Source organism: Erinaceus europaeus, chromosome 13 (assembly GCF_950295315.1).
Source record: "Erinaceus europaeus chromosome 13, mEriEur2.1, whole genome shotgun sequence".
Taxonomy (NCBI): domain Eukaryota; kingdom Metazoa; phylum Chordata; class Mammalia; order Eulipotyphla; family Erinaceidae; genus Erinaceus; species Erinaceus europaeus.
The window spans coordinates 34,804,205-34,819,714 of NC_080174.1; positions in this window are offsets into that span (position 1 = coordinate 34,804,205).

Consider the following 15,510-nt stretch of genomic DNA (forward strand, 5'->3'; position numbering starts at 1 on the left):
ATATCAATAATCACCCTAAATGTAAGTGGCCTAAATTCACTTGTCAAATGATTCAGAGTAGTTAAATAGATTAAAGGATAAGATCTATCTATTATTATATGTCTCCAGGAAACACATGTCCAAAGAAAAGGCAAACAAAAGCTTCATATAAGAGGTTGGAGCAAGATGTTCCAAGCCAATAATGCAGATAAAAGGACAGGAACAGCTATTCTGTTCTCAGATAAAATAGACTTTCAGGTAAAGAAAGTAAGCAGAGATAGGGAGGCACTCTACATAATGGTCAAAGGATCAATCCAGTATGAAGATATAACCATTATAAATATATATACTATAAATACAAGTACATTTAAATGTGTAAAACAAAAACTTAGTGAACTAAAGGGAGATATTGATAGCAACACAATAATATTAGGAAATCTTAACACACCATTCACAGATTATCCAGACAAAAAAAAAAAATCAACAGGGAAATAATTATCTTAAACCATAGGTGAGATTACCCTAATAGATATATACAGAACTTTCCATTCCAAAAGAAATGAATACACATTATTCTCAAATTCACATGGAATATTTATAAGGACTGACCACACGCTGGGTCATAAAGAGAACCTAAACAAATATGTGAATATGAAAATCATAGAAAGCATCTTTTCAGAACATGATGGTATGAAGTTAGAAATCAACCACAAGGGGCTGGGTGGTGGCACACCTGGTTGAGCACACACATTACAGTGCACAAGGACCTGGGTTCAAGCACACCTGGTTGAGCACACACTTTACAGTGCACAAGGACCCGGTCCCCACCTGCAGGCTGCAGGGGGAAAGCTTTGTGAGTGGTAAAGGAGGGATGCAGGTGTGTGTGTGTGTGTGTGTGTGTCTCCCTCTCCCCTCTCAATTTCTCTCTGTCTCTCTCTAATAATAAATAAAACTATTAAAAAATAAATCAAACACAAAAAGAAAAAAAGAAAGTTCTCCTAGGTGTGGAAACTAAATAACATGCTTCTGAACAACACATGGGTCATGGGGAAAAAAAAATCCAAAAAAGAAATTAAGAATTACCTTGATATCAACAAAAATGAAGAAACCAATTATCTGGTTTGCTGTGGGATGCAGCAAAAGCAGTACTGAGAGAAAAGTTCATAGAAGTACAGGCTCAAATTAATAGAGAAGAGTGATCACTAATAAACCATCTAACAACCCAGTCAAACCAATTAGAAATACAGCAACAAAGAGATCCTAAAGTCAGCAATAGATGAGAAATAGTTAAAATCAGAGAAGAAATCAATGAAATAGAAAACAAAAAGACCATCAAGAAGACTAATGAAACCAAGAGCTGGTTCTTTGAAAGAATAAACCACTAGCTACACTCACTAAGAGAAAGAGAGAGCTATGGTAAAATAATAAATGAGAGAGAAGATATTGCAACAGATGAGGCAGAGATACAAAGGATCATTCAAGACTACGAGTAAGACTACTATGCAAATAAATTTGACAATTTAGAATAATTGGGCACATTCTTAGATTGATACCAACTGCCAACCTTGAAATAAGAGGAAGTAAATAAACTCAACAGCCCAATCATTGGTAAAAGGGGCTGAGTGGTGGTGCACCTGGTTGAACACACACGTTGTAATGTACAAGGACCCAGGTTCGAGCCCCCAGTCTCCACCTGCAGAAGGAAATCTTTGCAAGTGGTAAAGCAGTGCTGCAGGTGTCTGTCTCTCAATTCCTGGCTGTCTTTATCCAATAAATAAAGGTTAAAATTTTAAATATATAATAACAATAATAATAATAAAAGTTAAAACAGTAATGAATGCCCTCCCAAGAACAAAATCCCAGGTCCAGATGGCTATACTAATGAGTTATATTTATTCAAAGTATAACACGCACCCATTCTCTTCAAACTCTTCCAGAAAATAGAAGAGGGAATACTCCCAAGCACATTATATAAGGTTAATATTACTATGATTCCCAAAACAGGAAAGGACTTTACCAAGAAAACTACAAACTTATATCCCTGCAGAACACTGATGTAAAGATTCTCCACAGAATCTTGGCTAATTGAATCCAACAACATATTAAGAAAATAATCCCCCAAAACCAAGTGGGATTCATCCCTGGGAAACAGAGATGGTTCAGTATCCACAAGTCAATCAATGTAATCTACCATATCAACAAAAAAGAAGGGTAAGAAAAATCACATGATTCTATCAATTGATGCAGAAAAAGCATTTGACAAGGCCCAATACTCATTTATAAAAAAAAAAAAAAAACCCTCAAGAAATTGGGAGTGAAAGAAAAATTACTCAACATAATAAAGGCTATATATGACAAATCCATGGATAGCATCTTACTTACCAGGGAAAAACTTAAATGCTTCCTCCTGAAATCAGGAATTAGGCAAAGATGTCCACTCTCACCACTTTTTTTTTTCAACATAGTCCTGTTCAACATAGTCCTAGAAGTTCTTGGCCCTTGTCATTGGAATCAGTCAAGAAAGAGATATCAAAGGAATTCAAAATGGACAGGATGTAGTTAAATTACAATTATTTGCAGATGATAAGCTGTTATACCTAGAGGACCCTAAAAACTACTGGATATCATCAATAAATTCATAAAGTAGCAGGTTACAAAATTAATACCCATAAATCTGTGGCATTTCTCTATATGGAAGATGAGCCAGAGGAAAGGGAACTAAAAGAAGCAATCCCATTTACAATTGAACCTAAAAAGATAAAATAACTAGAGATAAATCTAATAAAGGAGGTAAAGGACCTTTTCAGTAAAAATTATAAGGCATTGTTAAAAGAAATAGAGGATGACACAAATAAATGTAAAAACATTCCCTGTTCATGAATTAGAAGAATAGATATCATTAAATTGGCAGTCCTGCCAAGAGCACTATATTGATTCAATGCAATCCCTACTAAATTCCCAATGAAATAATTCAAAGAAATTAAACAACTTATCCAAAAATTCTCGTGGAACTATAAAAAAATAGAAATAGGAAAATAACTTTTGAGGAAAAAGAAAATAAAATCAATGGCAAACAATTCCCAGTTGCAGTTTATAATACAAAGCAATAGTAGTTAAAAACAGTATAGCACTGGAACAAAAAATAGACATAAGCCAGTGGAACAGGATAGATAGCTTACAATAAACCTATATGTGTAGGTACTTTATATATGACAACACTACACTATAATCTGTCAGCACCCAGTAAAGGAGATTTTAATGTCTGAGGTACAATCCCCGGCACCAACACAAACCAGAGTTTAGCAGTGTTCTGGTAATAATAATAATAGTAACAACATCTTACAAAGTTTATAAAGGGTTTCCAGAAGATGGCGGACTGAGAAGCTGCTAGTGGCTTGAGCTCTGATCACATCTTCTGGAAACGGTAGGATTTTCTGCCTTTAGTAGGCCAGTCAATAAGGGGTCCTAGCGGTGACACCAAGGAGGTGACTATAACTTAATTTGGGTTAAGAATTAGAGTAGAAGTGGCGCGGACTAGTGGGCGGGCTGCTCCAGACTTCCCAGGCGGTGGCGGGCAAGGCGGGTGCGCTGGGCACTATCCTCAGCCCAGGAAGTCGGCTCCTCCGCCGGTTGCAGAGCGCTGCTGGGCGGCAGACCTGGAGGGAGCACTGTAGCTTGGGGGCTTTCTCTTGGGAGTCTCCGGGAACCACAGATCCGAGGGCAGATCCGAGGGCAGATCCGAGGACATCCTTGAGTACAGCTCTCATTGGATCAAAAGGACTTGGAGCTAGTTTTCATTTTTGAGAAATCCTTTAAAGCTTCGGGGGGAAGGGGTTTCCCAGAAGATGGCGGACTGAGAAGCTGCTAGTGGCTGAGCTCTGACCACATCTCCTGGAAATGGTAGGATTTTCTACCTTTAGCAGGCCAGCCAATAAGGGGTCCTAGCGGAAACACCAAGGAGGTGACTATAACTTAATTTGGGTTAAGAATTAGAGTAGGGAAAAAAGTGGAAAAAAAATTTTTTTTCTTCCTTTTAATTTCAAGCATACCTCCTTCCCGGCCCCCCCCCCCCATAACCAGTCCCTGGGGACCAGCTCCTAGCAGGGAAGGGGAGCTCCATTTCTTTACCAAATTCCTGCCCCACCAGGGAGTATCATTAATTCTAAGTATATACCTTTCTGAAACCTCTGGCCTTTTTTCTTTCTAAGTAGCCAACCCCCCCTCCTCACCCCACATAGCAAATTAAATAATTAAAAATAAATACAAAAAAACCCCTTTCCTTTCACTGCCCTTTTATGACTGTTCTTTTTCTTATCTTTTTCTTTTTTCTCTCTCTCTCTTTCTTTTTTTTTCTTTTTCTCATTCTTGTCATCCCTTCTTCCTTAATCCTACAGCTTCCAAAGTCACAGCCCCCAGCCCCCACACCACAGTGTGCTTTTTTGAATTCATTGATACACATTTGGGAATTTCCTTTCACTGCTCTTTAATTACAGCTCTTTTTCTTATCTTTTCCATTTTCTCTCTCTCATCTCTCTCTCTCTCTTTTTTTTTAATCTTGTCATACACTTCTTCCTTCTTCTTTGCCTTTCTGAATTTGTGAATTATTTTGGGGAAGAAATCTGACTCAGAGTGGACTCTCTATGTGTGTATCTCTGCTCTAGTTCCCTTTCTCCTCTTGTTACCCCAAGAATATACAGTGGATAGTAGATTTGCATAACTGTCTATTCTTGCTATCCTTTCTTTCTTTTCTCTTTCTTCATTGGGATTTGGTTACTATTTCTTCACGGATTGGAGAAATTGTTTGGCTAACTGGTAACGATTAAACTACTTCAATACTTGCTTCAGTTGCTACTGTAATTCCTGAGGTTGGTGAGTGCAATTGTCATAAAGGTATTTAGTACAGTGTTACTTGTACTCAAGACACAACAACTGAGGAACAACAGAGCATAAAAAAAAAAGAAAGACATAAATCAAAAAAATGGGTAAATCAAAAACAAATAAAACTGCAACTCCAATGAATGAAGACAAGAGCCCAGAAGAAACTACAAACCATAGATAAGAAAAGTATGCAAGCAATAATAAACTTATTAATCACAGAAATGAAAACAACATTGGAGGAAAGGAATGGCAGTATTAGGGAAACAATATATGAGACCCCCACAAGGAAAATACTGATGATCTTGAGGCAATTAGAGAACTGAAAGCTGAAAGAGCTGTAATAAAGAAAGAAACTGAGGAAGGGAAAGCAGACTAACAGAAGCAGAAAACAGAATTAGTCAGACAGAGGATGAGTTAGAGAAAATGAAGAAAGAGGTGAAAGAGCTTAAAAAGAGATTGAGAGACACTGAAAACAACAACAGAGACATATGGGATGATGTCAAAAGAAGTAACATTCGTATAATTGGCCTGCCAGAGGAAGAAAGAGAGGAAGGGGAAGCAAACATTCTAGAGGAAATAATAGAAGAAAACTTCCCAGACCTGAATAACAGAAAGGACATCAAGATTCAAGAGGCCCAGAGAGTACCAAACAGTATCAACCCAGACCTGAAGACACCAAGACACATCATAGTCACAATGAGAAGAAGTAAAGATAAAGAAAGGATCCTAAAGGCTGCAAGAGAGAAACAAAAAGTCACATACAAGGGAAAACCCATAAGATTATCTGCAGACTTCTCCACTCAAACTCTAAAAGCCAAAATAGAATGGCAAGATATCTATCGAGCCCTGAATGAAAAAGGGTTTCAACCAAGGATTATATATCCTGCTAGACTTTCATTCAAACTAGATGGAGGGATCAAAACCTTCTTAGACAAACAACAGTTAAAGGAGGCAACCATCACCAAGCCGGCCCTGAAAAAGGTTCTAAAAGACCTCTTATAAACAATAACATCACTATAATACTTGCAATATGTCAGAGCAAACAAAATTTTTTTTGAACAATGGCATTACAATACATTAAATCCATAATATCAATAAACATCAATGGCTTAAACTCACCCATCAAAAGGCACAGGGTGGGGGGATGGATCAGAAAACATAACCCAACTATATGCTGCTTGCAAGAATCCCATCTGTCACAACAAGATAAACACAGACTTAAAGTGAAAGGATGGAAAACTATCATACAGGCTAAGGGACCACAAAAAAGGGCAGGAACAGCCATTCTCATCTCAGACACGATAGATTTTAAATTAAATAAAGTAATAAAAGATAGGCAAGGACATTACATAATGATTAGAGGATCAATCAGCAAAGAAGACTTAACAATTATTAACATCTATGCACCCAATGAGGGACCATCTAAATACATTAAGCACCTACTGAAAGAATTTCAAAAATACATCAATAGTAATACAATAATAGTGGGAGACTCCAATACCCCACTCTCACACTTAGACAGATCAACAAAGCAGAGAACAAATAAAGATACAAGAGAAATGAATGAAGAGATTGACAGACTACACCTCTTGGACATTTTCAGAGTCCTCCACCCCAAAAAACTGGAATACACCTTCTTTTCAAATCCACATAACACATACTCAAGGATAGACCACATGTCAGGCCACAAAGACAGCATCAATAAATTCAAGAGCATTGAAATCATCGCAAGTATCTTCTCAGACAACAATGGAGTAAAACTAACATTTAACAACAAACAGACAATTATTAAAAGTCACAGAATTTGGAAACTAAACAGCATGCTCATTAAGAACCAGTTGGTCAGAGACTCACTCAAGCAGGAAATTCAAATGTTCCTGGAAACTAATGAAAATGAAGACACAACCTATCAAAATATTTGGGACACAGCTAAAGCAGTACTGAGAGGGAAACTTATAGCCATACAATCACATACTAAACACCAAGAAGAAGCTCAAATGAATGAACTTACTGCACACCTCAAGGACTTAGAGGAAGAGAAACAAAGGAACACTAAAGCAACCAGAAAGACAGAAATCACTAAAGTTAGAGCAGAAATAAACAACATTAAAAATAAAAGAACCATACAAAAGATCAATGAAGCCAAATATTGGTTCTTTGAAAGATTAAACAAAATTGACTAACCCCTAGCCAGACTCACCAAACAAACAAGAGAGAAGACTCAAATTAATAGAATTGTAAACGATGGGGGAGATATCAAAACTGACACCACAGAAATCCAGAGAATCCTGCGAAACTTCTATAAAGAACTATATGCCACAAAGCTAGAGAATCTGGAAGAAATGGAACAATTCCTAGAAACATATACCCTTCCAAAACTGAACCAAGAAGAACTACAAAATCTAAATGCACCAATCACAGACAAAGAAATTGAAACAGTTATTAAGAATCTCCCCGACAACAAAAGTCCTGGACCAGATGGCTTCACAAACGAATTCTACAAAACTTTCAGGAAACAGTTAGTACCCATACTTCTTAAGCTTTTCCATAAGATTGAAGAAACAGAAATACTCCCTTCCACCTTCTATGAAGCCAACATCACCCTGATACCAAAAGCAGATAGGGACACAACAAAAATGGAAAACTACAGACCAATATCTCTGATGAACATAGATGCCAAAAGATTAAACAAGATCGTGGCCAACCGGATACAGCAACATATCAAAAAGATTGTTCATCATGACCAAGTGGGATTCATCCCAGGAATGCAAGGCTGGTTCAACATCCGTAAGTCAATCAATGTCATTCACCACATCAATAAAAGCAAAGCCAAAAACCACATGATTATCTCAATAGATGCAGAGAAAGCTTTTGACAAAATCCAACACCCATTCATGCTCAAAACTCTACAAAAAATGGGAATAGTTGGGAAATTCCTCAAGATAGTCGAGTCTATATATAGCAAACCTACAGCCAACATCATACTCAATGGACAGAAGTTGAAAGCATTCCCCCTCAGATCGGGGACTAGACAAGGCTGTCCACTGTCACTGTTACTCTTCAACATAGTATTGGAAGTTCTTGCCATAGCAATCAGGCAAGAGAAGGAAATCAAAGGAATACAGATTGGAAGGGAAGAAGTCAAGCTCTCACTATTTGCAGATGATATGATAGTATACATAGAAAGACCTAAAGAATCCAGCAGAAAATTACTGGAAGTTATTAGGCAATATAGAAAGGTATCAGGCTACAAAATCAATGTACAAAAATCAGTGGCATTTCTTTATGCAAACACTAAATCTGAAGAAGACATCCAGGAATCACTCCCATTTACTGTTTCAGCAAAATCAATCAAATACCTAGGAATAAAGTTGACCAAAGAAGTGAAAGACTTGTATGCTGAAAACTATGAGTCGCTACTCAAGGATAGAAACTGACACCAAGAAATGGAAAGTTATCCCATGCTCATGGATTGGAAGAATAAATATCATCAAAATGAATATTCTCCCCAGAGCCATATACAAATTTAATGCAATACCCATTAAAGTTCCATCCAGCTTCTTTAAGAGAATAGAACAAACACTACAATCATTTATCTGGAACTGGAAAATACCTAGAATTGCCAAAACCATCTTGAGGAAAAGAAACAGAAGTAGAGGCATCACACTCCCAGACCTTAAACTATATTATAAAGCCATCATCATCAAAACAGCATGGTACTGGAACAAAAATAGGCACACAGACCAGTGGAACAGAATTGAAAGCCCAGAAATAAATCCCAACACCTATGGGCATCTAATCTTTGATAAGGGGGCACAAAGGATTAAATGGAAAAAGGAGGCTCTCTTCAATAAATGGTGCTGGGAAAACTGGGTTGTAACATGCAGAAGAATGAAATTGAACCACTTTATCTCACCAGAAACAAAAATCAACTCCAAATGGATCAAAGACCTAGATGTCAGACCAGAAACAATCAAATACTTAGAGGAAAACATTGGTAAAACACTTTCCCACCTAAACCTCAAGGACATCTTTGATGAATCAACCCAGTTGCAAGGAAGACTAAAGCAGAAACAAACCAATGGGACTACATCAAATTCAAAAGCTTCTGCACATCCAAAGAAACTATTAAACAAACAGAGAGACCCCTCACAGAATGGGAGAAGATCTTCACATGCCATACATCAGACAAGAAACTAATCACCAAAATATATAAAGAGCTCAGCAAACTTAGCACCAAAAAAGCAAATGACCCCATCCAAAAATGGGCAGAGGATATGAACAAAACATTCACTACAGAGGAGATCCAAAAGGCTAACAAACATATGAAAAACTGCTCTAGGTCACTGATTGTCAGAGAAATGCAAATTAAGACAACATTGAGATACCACCTCACTCCTGTAAGAATGGCATACATCAAAAAGGACGGCAGCAACAAATGCTGGAGAGGATGTGGGGACAGAGGAACCCTTTTACATTGCTGGCAGGAATGTAAATTGGTACAGCCTCTGTGGAGAGCAGTCTGGAAAACTCTCAGAAGGCTAGACATGGACCTTCCATATAATCCAGTAATTCCTCTCCTGGGGTTATACCCCAAGGACTCCATAACACCCAACCAAAAAGAGGTATGTACTCCTATGTTCATAGCAGCACAATTCATAATAGCTAAAACCTGGAAGCAACCCAGGTGCCCAACAACAGATGAGTGGCTGAGAAAGCTGTGGAATATATACACAATGGAATACTATGCAGTTATCAAGAACAATGAACCCACCTTCTCTGACCCATCTTGGACAGAGCTAGAAGGAATTATGTTAAGTGAGCTAAGTCAGAAAGATAAAGATGAGTATGGGATGATCCCACTCATCAACAGAAGTTGACTAAGAAGATCTGAAAGGGAAACTAAAAGCAGGACCTGATCAAATTATAAGTAGGGCACCAAAGTAAAAACCCTGTGGTGAGGGGTAGACATGCAGCTTCCTGGGCCAGTGGGGGGTGGGAGTGGGTGGGAGGGATGGGTCACAGTCTTTGGGTGGTGGGAATGGTGTTTATGTACACTCCTAGCAAAATGTAGACATATAAATCAGTAGTTGATTAATATGAGAGGGGGAAAATCAATTGTATGTCTCAAAGTTTTTCAAAACACAAACTGAATCTTTTTAATATATAGGCTGTGTATTTGATATGCGGACTCTCTCAAAAGCCTAGACCAAGTAGATTAGAAGTGTCCAATAGCACAGCTATATACAAGATACTGGATATTGTACAGCTAACCCTAACAAAACTACTTTTCAAAGTTAACCCAGTTACCAAATAATGTGATGATAACATTAACTATCGATTGTCTTTTTGAACCCTAAGACAGCAGGAACCTCACATCTCCACATCTTCACTTCCCCCAGTCCTGGAACCCTTGGATAGGGCCCACTTTCCCGAATGCATCTCCCAATCCATACCAAATAATATTGCATTCGCCGATCACAACCTAACCAACGCAACGATTGCCACCTCAACATGCTTCACCTCAGACTGTGTCCAGAGACTTCACGAGTAGAATGACAACCCTTCAGCTTTATTACTCGGGTGAGACCTTTGCTTTTATAGCACACTCTACTTTCATCTCAGGTGATTCACTTTCTAACAAAGTCCCAAAACCTAGATATACACCAGTTTCTGTGAGAGAGAGCTTATGTTCACACGTATCCATAAACTACTGCAAAATATATACCTGAAAGCAGAAGTACACTAGAGTTTGCAGTGAGTACCTCCCTAACACTTCCTCTCCACTATTCCAAGCTTTGGGTCCATGATTGCTCAACAATTTGTTTGGCTTCATATGTTAACTCTCTTTTCAATCACCAGGTTCCAGATGCTACCAGGATGCTGGCCAGGATTCCCTGGATTGAAGACCCCACCAATGTGTCCTGGAGCTCAGCTTCCCCAGAGACACACCCTACTAGGGAAAGAGAGAGGCAGACTGGGAGTATGGACCGACCAGTCAATGCCCATGTTCAGCGGGGAAGCAATTACAGAAGCCAGACCTTCTACCTTCTGCAACCCTCAATGACCCTGGGTCCATGCTCCCAGAGGGATAGAGAATGGGAAAGCTATCAGGGGAGGGGGTGGGTTATGGAGATTGGGTGGTGGGAATTGTGTGGAGTTGTACCCCTCCTACCTTATGGTTTTGTTAATTAATCCTTTCTTAAATAATAAATAAATAAATAAATAAAAAGTTTATAAAGCTAACTTTAATATTAGCATAAGCATAAATATGCATAGTTTTCACGTACATTCAGTTTGTCCTAAATATAAAATGGTAAAAAAAAAAAAAATGAACATGAATAGAATTCACTCTCCATTTTTCCCATTTCTCTCAGTACATCCGTCCTGTTTCCCTGGGCCTGACTATCTTTCTTGGAGTGGTCCCCCACTGTTCCATTCATAGTTACTGGTTATCTCTGAATTCCTGATGTGAATCTCACCTTTGATTTATCTTATTGTAACTAACAGTAACAGGTTAGAATTCAAAACACAAATATGGTTGCCAAAATCCTGTCACTGGAAGAGGCACCATGAAATGGAAAGATCATCAGACTATGTCTGCTATACCAGCAGAATGTGTACAGGGATTCACAGTCACAGTCACAGAGACATTTATTTCAAGGTTCAGTAAGTTACAGCTGCTCTGCTATAAAGAAAAGAATGATGTGTCAAACAGTTAAATCCAACATTCCTCTCCATCTAGAATTTAACTTACACGAGAGCAACAGTTCTCAAATCACTTGATCTCAAGACAATTCCATGCTCTTAAAAGTTACTGACTGCCTCACTAAATTTTTGTTTGTGTGTTATTCCATATTAAGTGTTAACTGATAAAAAAAAAATTAGGAATTTATTTTAAACTAAAAACAAGTTCATTAAATAACAATAAATATGTGTTATTATGTAAACAATTACATTTACAAAACAAAATATTATTCAGTAAGCCAGAAGGTAATGGAAAAATATCAAATAATCTCACAGATAAGACCTAAGAAACAAAGCAAGAAATAATACAGATAAGACAAAGCAAGATATAATAATTTTACTCAGTGAACTGTAGTCTATCACAGCAGATCTGTGGACCGAGTAAAAGGTAAAGAAAGGCTATTGAGTGGGAGCCTGATGCCCTGTGATAGAGAAGAATGAGTATTTGGTTAGTTGGTAGTTTATGTGTACTAACACTTACCTTGGGGAAGTGTGGAAATGTGCCCCTGATAACAACAATCCTGCATGTCAATATTTCCTTAATAAAGTTGAAGTTGAAAAAAATCATTCAGTGAAAAGAGAAGCATTGTTTCATTCTTTTGTAAATCTTTCTTTTTTTAAAAAAAAATGTCTTTATTTAATTATTGGATAGAGAGAGCCAGAAATCAAGAGGAAAGGGGGTGGTAGAAAGGAAAACAGAAGAAGTGACACCTGCAGCACTGCTTCACCATTTGCAAAGCTTTCCCCCTGGTGGCTCCAATCTGAGTCCTTGCACACTATAATATGTAAGGTCACCCAGGGAGCCTCCACCAGGACCCTTTTGTAAACTTTCTAAAAGTCTAATTTAGTAGGCTATAGATACATTTTCTGCTCTCATTCTGTTATGATACCTTCAGTACACCATATACTCCCTGGAAAACCCCACTGTGCACTCCTAAGAGAAATCATCATCTTCATCATTGAAGTCATCATCATCATTATCTCTGTTTTATTATGAAAATAGGTTTGACACACATGCTCATGAAGAGACCTGAAAGGGTTCCAGGAGTCTCCAAACCACACGTTGAAAACTGTTGTGATTCAGATTACCGTCATTCTACATGTATGTAGACTTTTCTTTTTTCTAGAAAGGGTAAGCATTTATTGAAGTAAACCAGGGGTAAGAAAGATAAAGGTACACACAGAGACATATGTAGGCCCTTAAGAGTGAAAGGTCTTGGTTTTCCTGGACCTCCTAAATGGTTTGTTTGTTTGTTTGTTTTTGTTTTTTTTTAATTGGGAAGGTTAATAGTTTACAGTATAGTCTTGAACACAGAGGCACAACCTCTTATCCCTCCTTTATTGGTGTTTAAAAGATACAATAGGATTGCAATGTTCCTTTCCCTCCTTCCCCAGAGTCTTTTGGTTTGGTGCAATATGCCATACCCTGTCCAAGTTTCACTTTATGTTTTCCTCTACTGTTCTTTGTTCTTAAATTCCACCTATAAGTGACATCATTTGGTCTTCTGACTTGTCTCACTCAACATGATGCCTTTGAGTTCTGACCACAATATTGTAAAGGACATAAATATTTTATATTTTATGTATATAAAATACCTAGAAGTAAAGCTGACCAAAGAAGTGAAGGACTTGTATACTAAAAACTATGAGTCACTATTCAAGGAAATAGAAAATGATACCAAGAAATAGAAAGACAGCCCATGCTCATGGATTGGAAGAATAAATATCATAAAAATGAATATTCTCCCCAGGGCCATATACAAATTTAATGCAATACCCATCAAAGTTCTACCAAGCTTCTTTAAGAGAATAGAACAAAAACTACAATCATTTATCTGGAACCAGAAAACACCTAGAATTACCAAAACCATCTTGAGGAAAAGAAACAGAAATAGAGGCATCACACTCCCAGATCTCAAACTATATTACAAAGCATCATCATCAAAACAGCCTGCTACTGGAACAAAAATAGGCACACAGACCAGTGGAAAAGATAGCCCACAAATAAACCCCCACACCAATGGACATCCAATCTTTGATAAGGGGCCCTAAGTATTAAATGGAGGAAGGAGGCTTTCTTCAATAATGGTGCTAGGGAAACTGGTTGAAACATGCAAAAGAATGAAATTGAACCACCTTATCTCACCAGAAACAAAAATCAACTCCAAATGGATCAAGGACCTGGATGTTAGACCAGAAACTATTAAATACCTAGAGGAAAACATTGATGGAACACTTTCCCACCTAAATCTCAAGGGCATCTTTGATGAAACAAACCCAATTGCAAGGAAGACTAAAGCAGAAACAAACCAATGGGACTACATCAAATTCAAAAGCTTCTACACAGCCAAAGAAACTATCACACAAACAAGGAGACTCCCTCACAGAATGGGAGAAGATCTTCACATGCCATACATCAGACAAGAGACTAATCACCAAAATATACAAAGAGCTCAGCAAACTTAGCAACAAAAAAAGCAAATGCCCCATCCAAAAATGGGCAGAGGATATGAACAAGAGGAGATCCAAAAGGCTAACAAACATATGAAAAACTGCTCCAGGTCACTGATTGTCAGAGAGATGCAAATAAAGACAACACTGAGATACCACCTCACTCCTGTAAGAATGGCATACGTCAAAAAGGACAGCAGCAACAAATGCTGGAGAGGCTGTGGGGACAGAGGAACCCTTCTTCACTGCTGGTGGGAATGTAAATTGGTCCAGTCTCTCTGCAGAGCAGTCTGGAGAACTCTCACAAGGCTAGACATAGACCTTCCATATGACCCAGTAATTCCTCTCCTGGGGATATTCCCCAAGGATTCCATAACATCAAGCAAAAAGATATGTGTACACCTATGTTTATAGCAGCACAATTCATAATAGCTGAAACCTAGAAGCAACCCAGGTGCCCAACAACAGATGAGTGGCTGAGAAAGCTGTGGCATATATACGCAATGGAATATTATGCAGTTATTAAGAAGAATGAACCCAGCTTCTCTGACCCATCTTGGATGGAGCAAGAAGGAATTATGTTAAGTGAGCTAAGTCAGAAAGATAAAGATAAGTATGGGATGATCCCACTCATCAACAGAAGTTGAGAAAGAACAGAAAGGGAAACTCAAAGCAGGATTTGACTGAATTTGGAGTAGGGCACCAAAGTAAAAGCCCTGGGGTGAGGGTGAGGGTCAGCGTGGATATTCAGCTTCACAGGGCGGGGGGGGGGGGGGGGGTAAGGGGAGGGAGAGGGAATGGGATGGAATACAGTCTTTTGGTGGTGAGAATGGTGTTTATGTACACTCCTATCAATTTGTAGTCATATAAATCATTAATTAATATGAGATGTGGGAAATTGATTGAATGTCTCAAACTTTTTAAATCACAGACTGAGTCTTTTCAATATATAGGCTGAGTCTTTGATATATTGACTCTCTTAGAAGCTTACACCAGGGAGAACAGAAGCAACCAGTGGCACAGCTATATGCAAATAATGTCAAAGGAGATAAATTATGGTGATGTTGTGTATGATACAGCAAATCCTAACAAAGAGATACTTCAAAGTTAACCCAATTGCCAAATAATGTGATTATAGCAATAACTATCTATTGTCTTCTTCTTCTTCTTCTAGCGTTTGCCCTTCTTCCGTAGCCAGTCAACAGCGTCAGGTTGAGCCTGATGTAAAGTTTCAAGACCTCCTTTGAATCTGGAGAGGTGGCAGTCGTCGACTATGTGGGTCATAGTCTGTCTGTAGCCGCAGGGGCAGTTCGGGTCGTCTCTGGCTCCCCAGCAGTGGAACATAGTGGCACACCGGCCATGGCCTGTTCGATAGCGATTGAGGAGGGCCCAATCATAACGTGCTAGGTCAAAGCCGGGTTGACGCTTGCAGGGGTCTGTGATGAGGTGTTTGTT